The sequence below is a fragment of the Phyllobates terribilis genome, unplaced genomic scaffold, assembly GCF_046119375.1.
Source record: "Phyllobates terribilis strain yellow unplaced genomic scaffold, ASM4611937v1 Scaffold_134__1_contigs__length_4944459, whole genome shotgun sequence".
Classification (NCBI taxonomy): Eukaryota; Metazoa; Chordata; class Amphibia; order Anura; family Dendrobatidae; genus Phyllobates; species Phyllobates terribilis.
In genome coordinates, this window is record NW_027362894.1 from 724,773 (window position 1) to 745,089 (window position 20,317).

Here is a 20,317-nt window from a genome sequence, read left to right on the forward strand (position 1 = left end):
ACTTCTTGGAGCTGGATCTGGAACTCTTCCCGGAATGGGTGGAGCTATGCAGATTCTTCTCCCGTCGTGTTCTGGACAAATTCCCCGAAAGGTCTTTGTCTCGATGATTTTCTTCCTCGAAGATTCCACAGGACAGCGCGATTCTTCTCCGAGTCTTCGTCTTCTTCTGGATTCTTTAGAGCTTCTTCCTCCCACCGATATCCGCCTTCGTTCTCTGATGTCAGCTGGGCTCCGAAGCTCTTCTCCTTCCGAGTTCGATCGCTCTCGTCAAGTGTAGATCGTAGCTCTTGTGTTCTTAAAAGAACAGATACTACACTTGATCTTAGCCAAAAGGCCGAGAAGCGATAACCAGAATTGGTTTCAAACTACGGAGCCACCCAAGGATCCTGAAAAGTCCATTTGTGGAGATGAGCTCCTGGACTCCCGTTAAGAAGACATGTTGTCAACCTCTATATCCCTTACATGCCTGCACTTTTCGGCTTGCTGCTGCTGCAATCCACGCGTTTTAGATCTGCATAACTCCACCTCTTTAAACACAGCACCTTCACCCCCTGCTGTTCCCACCCGCCTCAACACCGTTGGAAGGGAGGAGAACCAATTAAGGCGGGGGGTGGGGTGGAACGAGCAGCTGTCTACCCTTAGCAGGAGGGCTCCTGATTACATACCTCTCCTGCTGCTGCTGCTGCTGGCTGTCCAGCAGCAGACTGAAGGTGGCTGCTGCTGTGCACAGGTATATAAAGGCTCAGAGCCTATTATGACACGCGCAGCCAGCGTTCCATTGCCACATTCCATCTACTGCAGGCAGGATACCTGGCTGGCTGAATGTCGCTGAGAAGCTCACAGAGACCGCCATAAGCAACAGTTTAACAGAATGCCACAGACTAATCAACCAAACTTTTTGGGTTGGGTTCTCTTTTATAGTCTGCAGGCATTAAATGAAAGAAGTCAGTGTTCCAGCAGAGGGAGACAACGTTTCAGAAAAGGCATTGTAGCAAACTAAAAAAGAAATTTTAAGCGCAGCAGAGTAACCAGCGCACATACCTGTTAGCTCAGGTGAGTTTAAAAGGCTGCTGTTGATAACAAGGGCATTTGCTAAATAGATGGTGTGTGTGCAACAATATACTGAAAGGTCAATTATATTGTGCAGCTTATCTCACCACCTGTAGTTATTTAGGTGAAAGCTCCAAAATGCTTGCCTAATATGTCTGTTTATCCAAAAGGAAGTAAAAAGGGAGAGCTAGAAAGATAGCATTGCATCACATTACATGGTAATGCAATGCACAGTTGCTGAAGTTGAACCAAAATGAGCTTGTAATCTGGCTTCTGCAACTTTGAACATGAAAAATCCAATGAGGAGAAGAAAAGCAAAGCCAAAGAGTCCATCCCAAAATCCGACAAACAAGCAAAATGAACAAAAAACATTGAATTCAATTCTTTCTGATTTTAGAAACTGCATTAAAGAAGGGGTGCACCGGTCCTGGAGATACTGCAATACCAGGTCAATGCGTGGAGTGGACAGAGCAAGCTCTTTTTCCATCTCCCTGTTCTAAAAATCCATTTAATATATGGTCCCCAGATAGGGGACGTATCAGATATTAAACTGATAAGAACAGATACTACACTTGATCTTAGCCAAAAGGCCGAGAAGCGATAACCAGAATTGGTTTCAAACTACGGAGCCACCCAAGGATCCTGAAAAGTCCATTTGTGGAGATGAGCTCCTGGACTCCCGTTAAGAAGACATGTTGTCAACCTCTAGATCCCTTACATGCCTGCACTTTTCGGCTTGCTGCTGCTGCAATCCACGCGTTTTAGATCTGCATAACTCCACCTCTTTAAACACAGCACCTTCACCCCCTGCTGTTCCCACCCGCCTCAACACCGTTGGAAGGGAGGAGAATCAATTAAGGCGGGGGGTGGGGTGGAACGAGCAGCTGTCTACCCTTAGCAGGAGGGCTCCTGATTACATACCTCTCCTGCTGCTGCTGCTGCTGGCTGTCCAGCAGCAGACTGAAGGTGGCTGCTGCTGTGCACAGGTATATAAAGGCTCGGAGCCTATTATGACACGCGCAGCCAGCGTTCCATTGCCACATTCCATCTACTGCAGGCAGGATACCTGGCTGGCTGAATGTCGCTGAGAAGCTCACAGAGACCGCCATAAGCAACAGTTTAACAGAATGCCACAGACTAATCAACCAAACTTTTTGGGTTGGGTTCTCTTTTATAGTCTGCAGGCATTAAATGAAAGAAGTCAGTGTTCCAGCAGAGGGAGACAACGTTTCAGAAAAGGCATTGTAGCAAACCAAAAAAGAAATTTTAAGCGCAGCAGAGTAACCAGCGCACATACCTGTTAGCTCAGGTGAGTTTAAAAGGCTGCTGTTGATAACAAGGGCATTTGCTAAATAGATGGTGTGTGTGCAACAATATACTGAAAGGTCAATTATATTGTGCAGCTTATCTCACCACCTGTAGTTATTTAGGTGAAAGCTCCAAAATGCTTGCCTAATATGTCTGTTTATCCAAAAGGAAGTAAAAAGGGAGAGCTAGAAAGATAGCATTGCATCACATTACATGGCAATGCAATGCACAGTTGCTGAAGTTGAACCAAAATGAGCTTGTAATCTGGCTTCTGCAACTTTGAACATGAAAAATCCAATGAGGAGAAGAAAAGCAAAGCCAAAGAGTCCATCCCAAAATCCGACAAACAAGCAAAATGAGCAAAAAACATTGAATTCAATTCTTTCTGATTTTAGAAACTGCATTAAAGAAGGGGTGCACCGGTCCTGGAGATACTGCAATACCAGGTCAATGCGTGGAGTGGACAGAGCAAGCTCTTTTTCCATCTCCCTGTTCTAAAAATCCATTTAATATATGGTCCCCAGATAGGGGACGTATCAGATATTAAACTGATAAGAACAGATACTACACTTGATCTTAGCCAAAAGGCCGAGAAGCGATAACCAGAATTGGTTTCAAACTACGGAGCCACCCAAGGATCCTGAAAAGTCCATTTGTGGAGATGAGCTCCTGGACTCCCGTTAAGAAGACATGTTGTCAACCTCTAGATCCCTTACATGCCTGCACTTTTCGGCTTGCTGCTGCTGCAATCCACGCGTTTTAGATCTGCATAACTCCACCTCTTTAAACACAGCACCTTCACCCCCTGCTGTTCCCACCCGCCTCAACACCGTTGGAAGGGAGGAGAACCAATTAAGGCGGGGGGTGGGGTGGAACGAGCAGCTGTCTACCCTTAGCAGGAGGGCTCCTGATTACATACCTCTCCTGCTGCTGCTGCTGCTGCTGGCTGTCCAGCAGCAGACTGAAGGTGGCTGCTGCTGTGCACAGGTATATAAAGGCTCAGAGCCTATTATGACACGCGCAGCCAGCGTTCCATTGCCACATTCCATCTACTGCAGGCAGGATACCTGGCTGGCTGAATGTCGCTGAGAAGCTCACAGAGACCGCCATAAGCAACAGTTTAACAGAATGCCACAGACTAATCAACCAAACTTTTTGGGTTGGGTTCTCTTTTATAGTCTGCAGGCATTAAATGAAAGAAGTCAGTGTTCCAGCAGAGGGAGACAATGTTTCAGAAAAGGCATTGTAGCAAACCAAAAAAGAAATTTTAAGCGCAGCAGAGTAACCAGCGCACATACCTGTTAGCTCAGGTGAGTTTAAAAGGCTGCTGTTGATAACAAGGGCATTTGCTAAATAGATGGTGTGTGTGCAACAATATACTGAAAGGTCAATTATATTGTGCAGCTTATCTCACCACCTGTAGTTATTTAGGTGAAAGCTCCAAAATTCTTGCCTAATATGTCTGTTTATCCAAAAGGAAGTAAAAAGGGAGAGCTAGAAAGATAGCATTGCATCACATTACATGGCAATGCAATGCACAGTTGCTGAAGTTGAACCAAAATGAGCTTGTAATCTGGCTTCTGCAACTTTGAACATGAAAAATCCAATGAGGAGAAGAAAAGCAAAGCCAAAGAGTCCATCCCAAAATCCGACAAACAAGCAAAATGAACAAAAAACATTGAATTCAATTCTTTCTGATTTTAGAAACTGCATTAAAGAAGGGGTGCACCGGTCCTGGAGATACTGCAATACCAGGTCAATGCGTGGAGTGGACAGAGCAAGCTCTTTTTCCATCTCCCTGTTCTAAAAATCCATTTAATATATGGTCCCCAGATAGGGGACGTATCAGATATTAAACTGATAAGAACAGATACTACACTTGATCTTAGCCAAAAGGCCGAGAAGCGATAACCAGAATTGGTTTCAAACTACGGAGCCACCCAAGGATCCTGAAAAGTCCATTTGTGGAGATGAGCTCCTGGACTCCCGTTAAGAAGACATGTTGTCAACCTCTATATCCCTTACATGCCTGCACTTTTCGGCTTGCTGCTGCTGCAATCCACGCGTTTTAGATCTGCATAACTCCACCTCTTTAAACACAGCACCTTCACCCCCTGCTGTTCCCACCCGCCTCAACACCGTTGGAAGGGAGGAGAACCAATTAAGGCGGGGGGTGGGGTGGAACGAGCAGCTGTCTACCCTTAGCAGGAGGGCTCCTGATTACATACCTCTCCTGCTGCTGCTGCTGCTGGCTGTCCAGCAGCAGACTGAAGGTGGCTGCTGCTGTGCACAGGTATATAAAGGCTCAGAGCCTATTATGACACGCGCAGCCAGCGTTCCATTGCCACATTCCATCTACTGCAGGCAGGATACCTGGCTGGCTGAATGTCGCTGAGAAGCTCACAGAGACCGCCATAAGCAACAGTTTAACAGAATGCCACAGACTAATCAACCAAACTTTTTGGGTTGGGTTCTCTTTTATAGTCTGCAGGCATTAAATGAAAGAAGTCAGTGTTCCAGCAGAGGGAGACAACGTTTCAGAAAAGGCATTGTAGCAAACTAAAAAAGAAATTTTAAGCGCAGCAGAGTAACCAGCGCACATACCTGTTAGCTCAGGTGAGTTTAAAAGGCTGCTGTTGATAACAAGGGCATTTGCTAAATAGATGGTGTGTGTGCAACAATATACTGAAAGGTCAATTATATTGTGCAGCTTATCTCACCACCTGTAGTTATTTAGGTGAAAGCTCCAAAATGCTTGCCTAATATGTCTGTTTATCCAAAAGGAAGTAAAAAGGGAGAGCTAGAAAGATAGCATTGCATCACATTACATGGTAATGCAATGCACAGTTGCTGAAGTTGAACCAAAATGAGCTTGTAATCTGGCTTCTGCAACTTTGAACATGAAAAATCCAATGAGGAGAAGAAAAGCAAAGCCAAAGAGTCCATCCCAAAATCCGACAAACAAGCAAAATGAACAAAAAACATTGAATTCAATTCTTTCTGATTTTAGAAACTGCATTAAAGAAGGGGTGCACCAGTCCTGGAGATACTGCAATACCAGGTCAATGCGTGGAGTGGACAGAGCAAGCTCTTTTTCCATCTCCCTGTTCTAAAAATCCATTTAATATATGGTCCCCAGATAGGGGACGTATCAGATATTAAACTGATAAGAACAGATACTACACTTGATCTTAGCCAAAAGGCCGAGAAGCGATAACCAGAATTGGTTTCAAACTACGGAGCCACCCAAGGATCCTGAAAAGTCCATTTGTGGAGATGAGCTCCTGGACTCCCGTTAAGAAGACATGTTGTCAACCTCTAGATCCCTTACATGCCTGCACTTTTCGGCTTGCTGCTGCTGCAATCCACGCGTTTTAGATCTGCATAACTCCACCTCTTTAAACACAGCACCTTCACCCCCTGCTGTTCCCACCCGCCTCAACACCGTTGGAAGGGAGGAGAATCAATTAAGGCGGGGGGTGGGGTGGAACGAGCAGCTGTCTACCCTTAGCAGGAGGGCTCCTGATTACATACCTCTCCTGCTGCTGCTGCTGCTGGCTGTCCAGCAGCAGACTGAAGGTGGCTGCTGCTGTGCACAGGTATATAAAGGCTCGGAGCCTATTATGACACGCGCAGCCAGCGTTCCATTGCCACATTCCATCTACTGCAGGCAGGATACCTGGCTGGCTGAATGTCGCTGAGAAGCTCACAGAGACCGCCATAAGCAACAGTTTAACAGAATGCCACAGACTAATCAACCAAACTTTTTGGGTTGGGTTCTCTTTTATAGTCTGCAGGCATTAAATGAAAGAAGTCAGTGTTCCAGCAGAGGGAGACAACGTTTCAGAAAAGGCATTGTAGCAAACCAAAAAAGAAATTTTAAGCGCAGCAGAGTAACCAGCGCACATACCTGTTAGCTCAGGTGAGTTTAAAAGGCTGCTGTTGATAACAAGGGCATTTGCTAAATAGATGGTGTGTGTGCAACAATATACTGAAAGGTCAATTATATTGTGCAGCTTATCTCACCACCTGTAGTTATTTAGGTGAAAGCTCCAAAATGCTTGCCTAATATGTCTGTTTATCCAAAAGGAAGTAAAAAGGGAGAGCTAGAAAGATAGCATTGCATCACATTACATGGCAATGCAATGCACAGTTGCTGAAGTTGAACCAAAATGAGCTTGTAATCTGGCTTCTGCAACTTTGAACATGAAAAATCCAATGAGGAGAAGAAAAGCAAAGCCAAAGAGTCCATCCCAAAATCCGACAAACAAGCAAAATGAGCAAAAAACATTGAATTCAATTCTTTCTGATTTTAGAAACTGCATTAAAGAAGGGGTGCACCGGTCCTGGAGATACTGCAATACCAGGTCAATGCGTGGAGTGGACAGAGCAAGCTCTTTTTCCATCTCCCTGTTCTAAAAATCCATTTAATATATGGTCCCCAGATAGGGGACGTATCAGATATTAAACTGATAAGAACAGATACTACACTTGATCTTAGCCAAAAGGCCGAGAAGCGATAACCAGAATTGGTTTCAAACTACGGAGCCACCCAAGGATCCTGAAAAGTCCATTTGTGGAGATGAGCTCCTGGACTCCCGTTAAGAAGACATGTTGTCAACCTCTAGATCCCTTACATGCCTGCACTTTTCGGCTTGCTGCTGCTGCAATCCACGCGTTTTAGATCTGCATAACTCCACCTCTTTAAACACAGCACCTTCACCCCCTGCTGTTCCCACCCGCCTCAACACCGTTGGAAGGGAGGAGAACCAATTAAGGCGGGGGGTGGGGTGGAACGAGCAGCTGTCTACCCTTAGCAGGAGGGCTCCTGATTACATACCTCTCCTGCTGCTGCTGCTGCTGCTGGCTGTCCAGCAGCAGACTGAAGGTGGCTGCTGCTGTGCACAGGTATATAAAGGCTCAGAGCCTATTATGACACGCGCAGCCAGCGTTCCATTGCCACATTCCATCTACTGCAGGCAGGATACCTGGCTGGCTGAATGTCGCTGAGAAGCTCACAGAGACCGCCATAAGCAACAGTTTAACAGAATGCCACAGACTAATCAACCAAACTTTTTGGGTTGGGTTCTCTTTTATAGTCTGCAGGCATTAAATGAAAGAAGTCAGTGTTCCAGCAGAGGGAGACAATGTTTCAGAAAAGGCATTGTAGCAAACCAAAAAAGAAATTTTAAGCGCAGCAGAGTAACCAGCGCACATACCTGTTAGCTCAGGTGAGTTTAAAGGCTGCTGTTGATAACAAGGGCATTTGCTAAATAGATGGTGTGTGTGCAACAATATACTGAAAGGTCAATTATATTGTGCAGCTTATCTCACCACCTGTAGTTATTTAGGTGAAAGCTCCAAAATTCTTGCCTAATATGTCTGTTTATCCAAAAGGAAGTAAAAAGGGAGAGCTAGAAAGATAGCATTGCATCACATTACATGGCAATGCAATGCACAGTTGCTGAAGTTGAACCAAAATGAGCTTGTAATCTGGCTTCTGCAACTTTGAACATGAAAAATCCAATGAGGAGAAGAAAAGCAAAGCCAAAGAGTCCATCCCAAAATCCGACAAACAAGCAAAATGAACAAAAAACATTGAATTCAATTCTTTCTGATTTTAGAAACTGCATTAAAGAAGGGGTGCACCGGTCCTGGAGATACTGCAATACCAGGTCAATGCGTGGAGTGGACAGAGCAAGCTCTTTTTCCATCTCCCTGTTCTAAAAATCCATTTAATATATGGTCCCCAGATAGGGGACGTATCAGATATTAAACTGATAAGAACAGATACTACACTTGATCTTAGCCAAAAGGCCGAGAAGCGATAACCAGAATTGGTTTCAAACTACGGAGCCACCCAAGGATCCTGAAAAGTCCATTTGTGGAGATGAGCTCCTGGACTCCCGTTAAGAAGACATGTTGTCAACCTCTAGATCCCTTACATGCCTGCACTTTTCGGCTTGCTGCTGCTGCAATCCACGCGTTTTAGATCTGCATAACTCCACCTCTTTAAACACAGCACCTTCACCCCCTGCTGTTCCCACCCGCCTCAACACCGTTGGAAGGGAGGAGAACCAATTAAGGCGGGGGGTGGGGTGGAACGAGCAGCTGTCTACCCTTAGCAGGAGGGCTCCTGATTACATACCTCTCCTGCTGCTGCTGCTGCTGCTGGCTGTCCAGCAGCAGACTGAAGGTGGCTGCTGCTGTGCACAGGTATATAAAGGCTCAGAGCCTATTATGACATGCGCAGCCAGCGTTCCATTGCCACATTCCATCTACTGCAGGCAGGATACCTGGCTGGCTGAATGTCGCTGAGAAGCTCACAGAGACCGCCATAAGCAACAGTTTAACAGAATGCCACAGACTAATCAACCAAACTTTTTGGGTTGGGTTCTCTTTTATAGTCTGCAGGCATTAAATGAAAGAAGTCAGTGTTCCAGCAGAGGGAGACAACGTTTCAGAAAAGGCATTGTAGCAAACCAAAAAAGAAATTTTAAGCGCAGCAGAGTAACCAGCGCACATACCTGTTAGCTCAGGTGAGTTTAAAAGGCTGCTGTTGATAACAAGGGCATTTGCTAAATAGATGGTGTGTGTGCAACAATATACTGAAAGGTCAATTATATTGTGCAGCTTATCTCACCACCTGTAGTTATTTAGGTGAAAGCTCCAAAATGCTTGCCTAATATGTCTGTTTATCCAAAAGGAAGTAAAAAGGGAGAGCTAGAAAGATAGCATTGCATCACATTACATGGCAATGCAATGCACAGTTGCTGAAGTTGAACCAAAATGAGCTTGTAATCTGGCTTCTGCAACTTTGAACATGAAAAATCCAATGAGGAGAAGAAAAGCAAAGCCAAAGAGTCCATCCCAAAATCCGACAAACAAGCAAAATGAACAAAAAACATTGAATTCAATTCTTTCTGATTTTAGAAACTGCATTAAAGAAGGGGTGCACCGGTCCTGGAGATACTGCAATACCAGGTCAATGCGTGGAGTGGACAGAGCAAGCTCTTTTTCCATCTCCCTGTTCTAAAAATCCATTTAATATATGGTCCCCAGATAGGGGACGTATCAGATATTAAACTGATAAGAACAGATACTACACTTGATCTTAGCCAAAAGGCCGAGAAGCGATAACCAGAATTGGTTTCAAACTACGGAGCCACCCAAGGATCCTGAAAAGTCCATTTGTGGAGATGAGCTCCTGGACTCCCGTTAAGAAGACATGTTGTCAACCTCTAGATCCCTTACATGCCTGCACTTTTCGGCTTGCTGCTGCTGCAATCCACGCGTTTTAGATCTGCATAACTCCACCTCTTTAAACACAGCACCTTCACCCCCTGCTGTTCCCACCCGCCTCAACACCGTTGGAAGGGAGGAGAACCAATTAAGGCGGGGGGTGGGGTGGAACGAGCAGCTGTCTACCCTTAGCAGGAGGGCTCCTGATTACATACCTCTCCTGCTGCTGCTGCTGCTGGCTGTCCAGCAGCAGACTGAAGGTGGCTGCTGCTGTGCACAGGTATATAAAGGCTCAGAGCCTATTATGACACGCGCAGCCAGCGTTCCATTGCCACATTCCATCTACTGCAGGCAGGATACCTGGCTGGCTGAATGTCGCTGAGAAGCTCACAGAGACCGCCATAAGCAACAGTTTAACAGAATGCCACAGACTAATCAACCAAACTTTTTGGGTTGGGTTCTCTTTTATAGTCTGCAGGCATTAAATGAAAGAAGTCAGTGTTCCAGCAGAGGGAGACAACGTTTCAGAAAAGGCATTGTAGCAAACCAAAAAAGAAATTTTAAGCGCAGCAGAGTAACCAGCGCACATACCTGTTAGCTCAGGTGAGTTTAAAAGGCTGCTGTTGATAACAAGGGCATTTGCTAAATAGATGGTGTGTGTGCAACAATATACTGAAAGGTCAATTATATTGTGCAGCTTATCTCACCACCTGTAGTTATTTAGGTGAAAGCTCCAAAATGCTTGCCTAATATGTCTGTTTATCCAAAAGGAAGTAAAAAGGGAGAGCTAGAAAGATAGCATTGCATCACATTACATGGCAATGCAATGCACAGTTGCTGAAGTTGAACCAAAATGAGCTTGTAATCTGGCTTCTGCAACTTTGAACATGAAAAATCCAATGAGGAGAAGAAAAGCAAAGCCAAAGAGTCCATCCCAAAATCCGACAAACAAGCAAAATGAACAAAAAACATTGAATTCAATTCTTTCTGATTTTAGAAACTGCATTAAAGAAGGGGTGCACCGGTCCTGGAGATACTGCAATACCAGGTCAATGCGTGGAGTGGACAGAGCAAGCTCTTTTTCCATCTCCCTGTTCTAAAAATCCATTTAATATATGGTCCCCAGATAGGGGACGTATCAGATATTAAACTGATAAGAACAGATACTACACTTGATCTTAGCCAAAAGGCCGAGAAGCGATAACCAGAATTGGTTTCAAACTACGGAGCCACCCAAGGATCCTGAAAAGTCCATTTGTGGAGATGAGCTCCTGGACTCCCGTTAAGAAGACATGTTGTCAACCTCTAGATCCCTTACATGCCTGCACTTTTCGGCTTGCTGCTGCTGCAATCCACGCGTTTTAGATCTGCATAACTCCACCTCTTTAAACACAGCACCTTCACCCCCTGCTGTTCCCACCCGCCTCAACACCGTTGGAAGGGAGGAGAACCAATTAAGGCGGGGGGTGGGGTGGAACGAGCAGCTGTCTACCCTTAGCAGGAGGGCTCCTGATTACATACCTCTCCTGCTGCTGCTGCTGCTGGCTGTCCAGCAGCAGACTGAAGGTGGCTGCTGCTGTGCACAGGTATATAAAGGCTCAGAGCCTATTATGACACGCGCAGCCAGCGTTCCATTGCCACATTCCATCTACTGCAGGCAGGATACCTGGCTGGCTGAATGTCGCTGAGAAGCTCACAGAGACCGCCATAAGCAACAGTTTAACAGAATGCCACAGACTAATCAACCAAACTTTTTGGGTTGGGTTCTCTTTTATAGTCTGCAGGCATTAAATGAAAGAAGTCAGTGTTCCAGCAGAGGGAGACAACGTTTCAGAAAAGGCATTGTAGCAAACCAAAAAAGAAATTTTAAGCGCAGCAGAGTAACCAGCGCACATACCTGTTAGCTCAGGTGAGTTTAAAAGGCTGCTGTTGATAACAAGGGCATTTGCTAAATAGATGGTGTGTGTGCAACAATATACTGAAAGGTCAATTATATTGTGCAGCTTATCTCACCACCTGTAGTTATTTAGGTGAAAGCTCCAAAATGCTTGCCTAATATGTCTGTTTATCCAAAAGGAAGTAAAAAGGGAGAGCTAGAAAGATAGCATTGCATCACATTACATGGCAATGCAATGCACAGTTGCTGAAGTTGAACCAAAATGAGCTTGTAATCTGGCTTCTGCAACTTTGAACATGAAAAATCCAATGAGGAGAAGAAAAGCAAAGCCAAAGAGTCCATCCCAAAATCTGACAAACAAGCAAAATGAACAAAAAACATTGAATTCAATTCTTTCTGATTTTAGAAACTGCATTAAAGAAGGGGTGCACCGGTCCTGGAGATACTGCAATACCAGGTCAATGCGTGGAGTGGACAGAGCAAGCTCTTTTTCCATCTCCCTGTTCTAAAAATCCATTTAATATATGGTCCCCAGATAGGGGACGTATCAGATATTAAACTGATAAGAACAGATTTTTTTTGATTGAATATATCTTTTATTAGCACAAAAAATAAGTTAACAGACAGTGTACAGTGCCGCAGCCCAGTACACACAGAATTCTACATCATATTTACATAGCATGAGGATACGACGCACTAACTAGACACATCGCACCCCTATGCTACACAAAACACTCAATCTGAAAGAAAAAGCATGTCAATCAATACAGTACGACGAACCGTGATAAGGGATAGGGATTGGGAAAAAGGGGACGGGGAGGGGAAAATCACAGGCCCGAAGCTTTATTGAAAGACAAGACACATAAGGGGAGAGGGGGAGGAGGGGTTTAGTCCTCATCCTCGTCCTCCAGACCGTCCATGATGGAATAGTCTCTGAGCAGGCTGTGGATCAGCCTGCGGCAGTCCTGGATGGACATCCTCTCCCTCCTCAAGATGAGCCGGTTCCTGGCGACCCAAACGGCATCCTTGAAGCAGTTCATAAGGCGCCAAGCCTCCTGGATGGCTCCGACGGTATGAACCCCAGGGAATAGTCCATAAAGCACAGAATGGTGCGATAGGCTCGCCCTGGGGACAGAGTTCCTCAGGTCGTCCTCAAGTGCAGTCAATAGGCGCTGTGCAAATCCGCAGTCCCAAAAAGTGTGCAAAGATGTTTCCTCCACGAAGGGGCACCTTGGGCAGTACCGGGTCTTGCACAGGTTCCGGGCATGCATGAATGACCGGACGGGCAGTCCGCCCTGAATCGCCATCCACGACAAGTCCTTGTGCCCGTTGGTCAGCCTGTCAGACGACACATTTGTCCACACAGTCTCCAGCGTGTCCTGGTGAAGTCCTGTGATGTTCTCCACGTCATCCTTGGCTCTGATTAGCTTGTGGATAGTTTTGGGCTTCCACAAGTCGGGCTTGAGTCCCTCCAGTTGATGCTCCCCCACAAATCGAACGACGTCTCCGTAGAACCATGGCGTCGTCCAGTTGTAGCGGAAGGAGCTGTCCCACTTGTCCCAGCCGAGTCGCTTCCAAAGAGGAAGCAGGAAGAAGTGAGACATGGACCTGCCCGCGGAGCCATTCTTGACTTGCAAAGTCCGGCGGACACAATCACACACAAAAGAGGATCGCAGGAGGGTGGGGATATCTGGAACGCCCTTCCCACCCTTGCAAGGCTCCTTGTACATGACGGCCCGCCTGACTCTGTCCATCTTGGATCCCCAGACAAAGTGAAACACTGTCTTGGTAATGGCCCTGCACACAGTGACGTGTGGGGGCCAGGCCTGCGCCGTGTACTGCAAGACGGGCAGGACCTCATTACGCAGGACGAGTGCCTTACCCTCACAAGTGAGGTGTCTGAGGCTCCAGAGTCCGATCCGTTGCTTCACCTTGGCCAAGCGTTCTTGCCAGGACTTGAGCTCCGCTCCTTCCTTCCCGAACCAGACTCCCAGCACCTTGAGGAAATCCGGTTGAATGTTGAAGGGGAAGGGGGCAGAGGAGGCCGGCTGCCAATCCCCGAAGAGCATGGCTTCCGACTTCCTGCAGTTGACTTTGGCCCCTGAAGCCCGGCCGAACCTCTCACACGTCTGGACGAGGGCGTCGACTGAACCACGATCAGCGCAGAAGACGGTGACGTCGTCCATGTAGAGCGAGCACTTGACCTCGTGTCGTCCCGGACCCGGTGCGGTGATCCCTCTGATCTCTCCATTCTGCCGGATAGCCTCTGCGAAGAGTTCTATAACACAAACAAAAAGAAGAGGTGATAGAGGGCAGCCTTGTCTGACCCCAGAGAGGACAGGGAAGGGGTCAGTCTTCCAGCCGTTCACCAACACCGAGCTGTGGATATCAAAATACATCAGACGGACATACGAACAAAACATGTTACCCAAACCTAACCGGTGCAGAGCTCGGCCCATGATCTCGTGGGAAACCCGGTCGAAGGCCTTCTCCTGATCCAAGGAGACCAGGGCCGCGTGTGCGCGGCGGACCTTGATGTACTCGACCGTGTCCCGCACGAGAGCGAGGCTGTCTGCGATGCGACGTCCAGGGATGCCGCAGGTCTGGTCCGGGTGGATGATCCGTCCGATGACCGTCTTAAGTCGTGTCGCCATCGTCTTGGCCAGGATCTTGTAGTCCACGTTGAGCAGAGTGATGGGACGCCAATTCCTCAGGTCGCACCTCTCTCCCTTCCGCTTGTACAGGATCGTGACCATTCCTTCCCTCAAAGATGGAGGCATTCTACCCTCCACCACCATCTCCTCGTACAGGTCCAACAGGTCCGGACAGATGAGGTCTCCCAGCGCTACATAGAGCTCCGCTGGAAGACCATCACTGCCCGGGGTCCTGCCGGTCCTAAAGGATTTAGCGGCAGAGAGCAATTCGCCCACCATCAGAGGTTTGTCCAAGGCTGCCGTGCCTGCAGGATCAAGATGGTTAGTGATACCTGACAGGAACTTATCAGCAGCGTCGGGGTCGGTAGTCTTGTGGGAGTAGAGTTCGCTGTAGAAGTCGCTGACGACCCTCATCACGTCCTCCTTCCCACGTCGCATGTTTCCGCTCTCGTCTCGCAGCTCGTTCAGGGGCGTGTGACCGGCATGAAGTTTCCTGAAAAAGAATGAGTTACATTTCTCACCCTTCTCCAGATTCTCCACTTTGGAACGGAAGACGATTCGCTTGGACTCCTCCTCAAAGTGCCTTTTCAGGCTCTTCTTGGTCTCCTCCAGCTCCTCCCTCACGTCCCAGCCGCAGTGAAGAAGGTCCTGCAGCGACCGCAGCTCGCGCTGCAGCCCTCTGAAGTCCCTCCTCTTCTCACACGCCTGTTGTCGACCCTTGGCCTGAAAGAAACAGCGAAACTCAAGTTTAACATATTCCCACCAATCAGAGACTGTTTGGAAGCTACCCTTGTAGGACTGCCACATTGCGTAGGCTGCTCTCAGCTCCTCCACGACTTCATCCTGAGCCAGCAGAGCACAATTCAGCTTCCAGGAGCCGGGGCCGGACGGAAAACCGTCGCCGAGGACACCTTGTAAGTGAATGGCTCTGTGGTCGGAGAAGAAGCAGGAGACCATCGAGTGCCTACTCTGCCTGACTGCCCGAGAGGTGAACACAAAGTCAATCCTGGAGCGGAGTGAGCCATCGGGTCGGCTCCACGAATAGTTCGTGGAGCCTCTCCCCATGGAGCCCACCACGTCCTGAAGAGAGGCCTCGGTTACCATCTCGATGAGCAGCTTGGACGTGATGTCCAACTTGGCAGATGTGCTAGAACTACGACCATCCTCCTCGATGGGGCAGTTGAAATCCCCGGCCATCACTAAGGTCCTGGTGGTGGCAAGCTGAAGCCGCAGGGTCTGGAAAAGCTCCAAACGCTCATTCTTCAGTGGGGACGCATACACGTTGATGAACCTGACAGGTTCTCCCGCCCAGTTGCCATCTACAACAAGAGCCCTGCCGCAGATGAGCTCCTGGACGGACTCAAGCGTGAATGCGCCCCCCCTGATCAGAATTGCGACCCCCGCAGACTTGCAGTCACCCCCACCGGACCAGTAGGATGGACCGTGGGACCACTCCCTGGCCAGATGTTTGAAGGACCTAGAGGAGGGAAGGGAACATTCCTGCAACATATAAACATCACACAACTGGGAAGTAAGGAAGGCATAAATAGTCTGACGTCTGAACTTGTCCTTGATGCTCCTGACATTAATGGAAAATAAGTTAATATTAGCCATCATGTAGGGAAAAAAGAAAAAGTTAGCGCAGGCAATACACCTTAGTTACCACTCCGGTCGGGTGGTCCCTCGTCGGTGTTGACTGCTGGTGACGGGATCACCAGCAGGCCCTCTTCCTCCATCTGGTCAAGCAACGCGGCCTCGATCTCGGCGACCACCAGTTCCTCCTCTTCTGGCTCGGCCACCAGGGTCTCAACCATGTGCTCCATCTCTTCTGGCTCAGGGAGGGTATCCTCCTTTTCGCCTACGAAATCCAGAATCTTCTTTTTGGAGGATTCAGTAGCAGGGCTGTCCTCCACCTTCCTCTTTCCCCGGGTTGGAACTGGGGAGACAAGAAGGGGAAAATCCTCCTCGGAATAGATAGCGGCGGGTGGAGGAAAGGTTAATTCCACCGCTACCATGGTCTGGGGAGGGAGAGTGGCTGCCGGGGCAGGGGAAAGGACACCTGCTGAGGAGTAGGGGAAGGAGGAAGAGGAAGTGGAATCCTCAGCAGGGGTGGCCGGGGTGGGGGGGGATTGGACGGGGGTGGCAGGGGGAGGGATCGAGAGAGGGGTGACAGAACTCTTACCCTCCTTTGACTTTTTCTTCTGCTTCGGAGCTGCTGGGACCGTCGCTGGGGCTTTGGCCACCGACTCCTTGACCGCTTTGGCCTTGGTCGTCTCGGCCTTGGCCGCTGGGGCCTTGGTCGTCGCGTCCTTGACCTTCACAGGCCTGGTCATCGGGGCCTTGTCCTCCGTAGCTGGGGTCGTCGCAACCACCGATGCCCAGGATCTCTCACGCTTGGGGCAATCCTTGTACAGATGAGCCGCCAGCCCACACAGGTTGCAGGACGTCTTCTTCGGGCAGTCCTTCGAGCTGTGTCCCGTCACTCGACAAATCCTGCAGGCATCCTCCTTGCAGTCCTTCATCTCGTGGCCGTTCTTGCCGCATCTCCTGCAGTTCCGCGGCATGTCCGGGTAATAGATGAGGCCGTAGGAGTTGCCCAGGGAGAATGTCGGGGGCAGGTGCCGAAGTCCGTCTGAGTACGCCAGGTCCCTGTGAAGTCTAACGGTCACCGACCACTTACCTGTCCAGAAGCCGAGTCCATTCAGGATGTGAGAAGGTTCCTTCACAACCAAACAGAAGCGTCTCAGGAAGGTACAGATGTCTTGGCCTGGGGTGTGCGGGTTGCGCATGGAGACCGTGATCCTCCTTTCGTCCCTCTGGATAGGGCAGCTACCTGTAAAGGCAGAGAAAGAATTATCTGGTCCTTTTGCGCTTACCATTTCCCAGAACCTCCTGCAGGTGTTCACAGTGGCGAAGGTGACGAAGAAGATCCCCGTCAAGAAGGTCTGGATGCTGAGGGTGTCCGACCTGGAGAAGCCTCGATCCAGCAGCATCTTCTGGCAGAACACGTCCGAGGACATGTCCGGCACCCTCCCATCCACTTCCTTCAGCTTCAGGGCCACCGTCTGCCGCATCCATGGCTCCAGGGCTGGAGCTTCGTGGCGGGGCTTCTGGGGTCCCTTCTGCTGGCCAGTCGTGGAGGCAGAGTCCTTGGGGTCAGAATCGGCTCCTGGCTGGGCCCTCCTGGCTGTCCCCTGCTCCAGGCTCTTCTTTTCGGCCTTCCTCGCAGCGCTTGCCATGGCTTTCCTCCTGCAGTTACTTCTTGGAGCTGGATCTGGAACTTTTCCCGGAATGGGTGGAGCTATGCAGATTCTTCTCCCGTCGTGTTCTGGACAAATTCCCCGAAAGGTCTTTGTCTCGATGATTTTCTTCCTCGAAGATTCCACAGGACAGCCCGATTCTTCTCCGAGTCTTCGTCTTCTTCTGGATTCTTTAGAGCTTCTTCCTCCCACCGATATCCGCCTTCCTTCTCCGATGTCAGCTGGGCTCCGAAGCTCTTCTCCTTCCGAGTTCGATCGCTCTCGTCAAGTGTAGATCGTAGCTCTTGTGTTCTTATAAGAACAGATACTACACTTGATCTTAGCCAAAAGGCCGAGAAGCGATAACCAGAATTGGTTTCAAACTACGGAGCCACCCAAGGATCCTGAAAAGTCCATTTGTGGAGATGAGCTCCTGGACTCCCGTTAAGAAGACATGTTGTCAACCTCTAGATCCCTTACATGCCTGCACTTTTCGGCTTGCTGCTGCTGCAATCCACGCGTTTTACATCTGCATAACTCCACCTCTTTAAACACAGCACCTTCACCCCCTGCTGTTCCCACCCGCCTCAACACCGTTGGAAGGGAGGAGAACCAATTAAGGCGGGGGGTGGGGTGGAACGAGCAGCTGTCTACCCTTAGCAGGAGGGCTCCTGATTACATACCTCTCCTGCTGCTGCTGCTGCTGGCTGTCCAGCAGCAGACTGAAGGTGGCTGCTGCTGTGCACAGGTATATAAAGGCTCAGAGCCTATTATGACACGCGCAGCCAGCGTTCCATTGCCACATTCCATCTACTGCAGGCAGGATACCTGGCTGGCTGAATGTCGCTGAGAAGCTCACAGAGACCGCCATAAGCAACAGTTTAACAGAATGCCACAGACTAATCAACCAAACTTTTTGGGTTGGGTTCTCTTTTATAGTCTGCAGGCATTAAATGAAAGAAGTCAGTGTTCCAGCAGAGGGAGACAACGTTTCAGAAAAGGCATTGTAGCAAACCAAAAAAGAAATTTTAAGCGCAGCAGAGTAACCAGCGCACATACCTGTTAGCTCAGGTGAGTTTAAAAGGCTGCTGTTGATAACAAGGGCATTTGCTAAATAGATGGTGTGTGTGCAACAATATACTGAAAGGTCAATTATATTGTGCAGCTTATCTCACCACCTGTAGTTATTTAGGTGAAAGCTCCAAAATGCTTGCCTAATATGTCTGTTTATCCAAAAGGAAGTAAAAAGGGAGAGCTAGAAAGATAGCATTGCATCACATTACATGGCAATGCAATGCACAGTTGCTGAAGTTGAACCAAAATGAGCTTGTAATCTGGCTTCTGCAACTTTGAACATGAAAAATCTAATGAGGAGAAGAAAAGCAAAGCCAAAGAGTCCATCCCAAAATCCGACAAACAAGCAAAATGAACAAAAAACATTGAATTCAATTCTTTCTGATTTTAGAAACTGCATTAAAGAAGGGGTGCACCGGTCCTGGAGATACTGCAATACCAGGTCAATGCGTGGAGTGGACAGAGCAAGCTCTTTTTCCATCTCCCTGTTCTAAAAATCCATTTAATATATGGTCCCCAGATAGGGGACGTATCAGATATTAAACTGATAAGAACACATTTTTAATTTGGCTATCCCCTGCAGAGGGATAAAACCGTTTATTAAAACTTTAACAAATTACAAGCATAATTACACAAATACCAAACGTTAAAAGACAAATGAAATTTACAAAACAAAAAAATACAAAGATTTTAAATAATTAGGTTCCATTGGTCAACAAGCCATTTTTTGGAAATATGTACATTCTTCTTTTTGTCAATTAAATAATAAGTATACATTTCACATAAACATAAACTTAAAACATCATTCACTGATAAAACATCTTGTTTAAAAATAGCAATGTTGCGCGCTTTCCAGAGAGATGACTTGGCGCAGTTCACTGTCTTCCAAGCCATTGTGTACTGGTCCATTGTGGGGCATTCCATAAGTCCGTATAGCACAGTTTTATATGTAAAGTCCTTGAGGTCTGCCACCCTTTCCAGTAGGGGGAGCAGTCTTCTCCAGAAATCCTTTGCAAAATTACATGTCCGTAATAGATGTTCCACCATTTCCTCGTCTTGGCATCCGGCTCTTGGGCAGATGGCAGACCTCACAAATCCTCTTCTGTATTGGAATGCCCGGCAAGGAAGACAGCGGTGCATGCAACTCCAAGCCAGATCTCTCTGTTCATTAAAAAGATAAAAAACGTTAATCATTTTCCAGATAGACATAGATTTGTCATCATCATATCTGTCAACATTACATATTTCCTCACTTTTACGTATTTCTTTAATTAGTTTCTTACTATTTCTTAATTCCTCTATTTTCTTAGTCCCTAAATTAAAATCGGACACTATTTTCCTTAAAATCTCATAATGCGTCGACAAATTAAAAGCATGGGGCACAGATATATTAACTTCATACCATCCAAACTTTCTCATAAAAAATCCTGTATTAAAACGCATAAAAAAGGACCAATAGTGATTCTTAAAAAGGGCATTAAAACAGTAAACGAACAGATGGATTAAAAGAAACCTATTAAAATCTGGAAAATCTTTACCACCTTTTACTTTTGATTTCATCACGATTTCTCTTTTCAGCTTTTCCATTTTTGAGTTCCAAAAGAAGGTAAAACAGGTTTTGGTTATCTTTTTTAAAACATTAACAGGCGGGGGGAAAACCATGCTAAGATACAATAAAAGAGGTAAAATCACCATCTTTAAAACCAATACTTTACCCTCCATTGTAAGTCTCCTCATGTTCCACATACATATTTTCGTATTTACTTTCTGTGTAACTGTTTCCCAACTATTATAACCATCATTATTTTCAGTGAATGATATACCTAAAATGGAAATGGATTCGGAGACATTAA

At 47.4% G+C, this 20,317-nt stretch overlaps 10 non-coding genes and 2 pseudogenes across 10 annotated transcripts; all 12 read right to left on the minus strand.

The window, feature by feature from the left end:
- Positions 1-268: 268 nt before the first annotated feature.
- On the minus strand, positions 269-346 carry LOC141204411 (U2 spliceosomal RNA; annotated as a pseudogene).
- A 1,115-nt stretch (positions 347-1,461) lies between these two features.
- On the minus strand, positions 1,462-1,652 carry LOC141204495 (U2 spliceosomal RNA). Its single transcript, XR_012275357.1, has one exon. It is a non-coding gene; the product is annotated as a U2 spliceosomal RNA (small nuclear RNA).
- A 1,115-nt stretch (positions 1,653-2,767) lies between these two features.
- On the minus strand, positions 2,768-2,958 carry LOC141204496 (U2 spliceosomal RNA). The gene has a single exon (XR_012275358.1). It is a non-coding gene; the product is annotated as a U2 spliceosomal RNA (small nuclear RNA).
- Positions 2,959-4,076: 1,118 nt separating this feature from the next.
- LOC141204497 (U2 spliceosomal RNA) lies at positions 4,077-4,267 on the minus strand. The gene has a single exon (XR_012275359.1). It is a non-coding gene; the product is annotated as a U2 spliceosomal RNA (small nuclear RNA).
- Positions 4,268-5,382: 1,115 nt separating this feature from the next.
- On the minus strand, positions 5,383-5,573 carry LOC141204095 (U2 spliceosomal RNA). Its single transcript, XR_012275067.1, has one exon. It is a non-coding gene; the product is annotated as a U2 spliceosomal RNA (small nuclear RNA).
- Positions 5,574-6,688: 1,115 nt separating this feature from the next.
- On the minus strand, positions 6,689-6,879 carry LOC141204498 (U2 spliceosomal RNA). Its single transcript, XR_012275360.1, has one exon. It is a non-coding gene; the product is annotated as a U2 spliceosomal RNA (small nuclear RNA).
- Positions 6,880-7,996: 1,117 nt separating this feature from the next.
- LOC141204499 (U2 spliceosomal RNA) lies at positions 7,997-8,187 on the minus strand. Its single transcript, XR_012275361.1, has one exon. It is a non-coding gene; the product is annotated as a U2 spliceosomal RNA (small nuclear RNA).
- Positions 8,188-9,305: 1,118 nt separating this feature from the next.
- LOC141204501 (U2 spliceosomal RNA) lies at positions 9,306-9,496 on the minus strand. Its single transcript, XR_012275363.1, has one exon. It is a non-coding gene; the product is annotated as a U2 spliceosomal RNA (small nuclear RNA).
- Positions 9,497-10,611: 1,115 nt separating this feature from the next.
- Positions 10,612-10,802, minus strand: LOC141204502 (U2 spliceosomal RNA). Its single transcript, XR_012275364.1, has one exon. It is a non-coding gene; the product is annotated as a U2 spliceosomal RNA (small nuclear RNA).
- Positions 10,803-11,917: 1,115 nt separating this feature from the next.
- LOC141204256 (U2 spliceosomal RNA) lies at positions 11,918-12,112 on the minus strand. The gene has a single exon (XR_012275223.1). It is a non-coding gene; the product is annotated as a U2 spliceosomal RNA (small nuclear RNA).
- Positions 12,113-17,676: 5,564 nt separating this feature from the next.
- Positions 17,677-17,754, minus strand: LOC141204414 (U2 spliceosomal RNA; annotated as a pseudogene).
- A 1,115-nt stretch (positions 17,755-18,869) lies between these two features.
- LOC141204276 (U2 spliceosomal RNA) lies at positions 18,870-19,053 on the minus strand. Its single transcript, XR_012275234.1, has one exon. It is a non-coding gene; the product is annotated as a U2 spliceosomal RNA (small nuclear RNA).
- Positions 19,054-20,317: the final 1,264 nt, after the last annotated feature.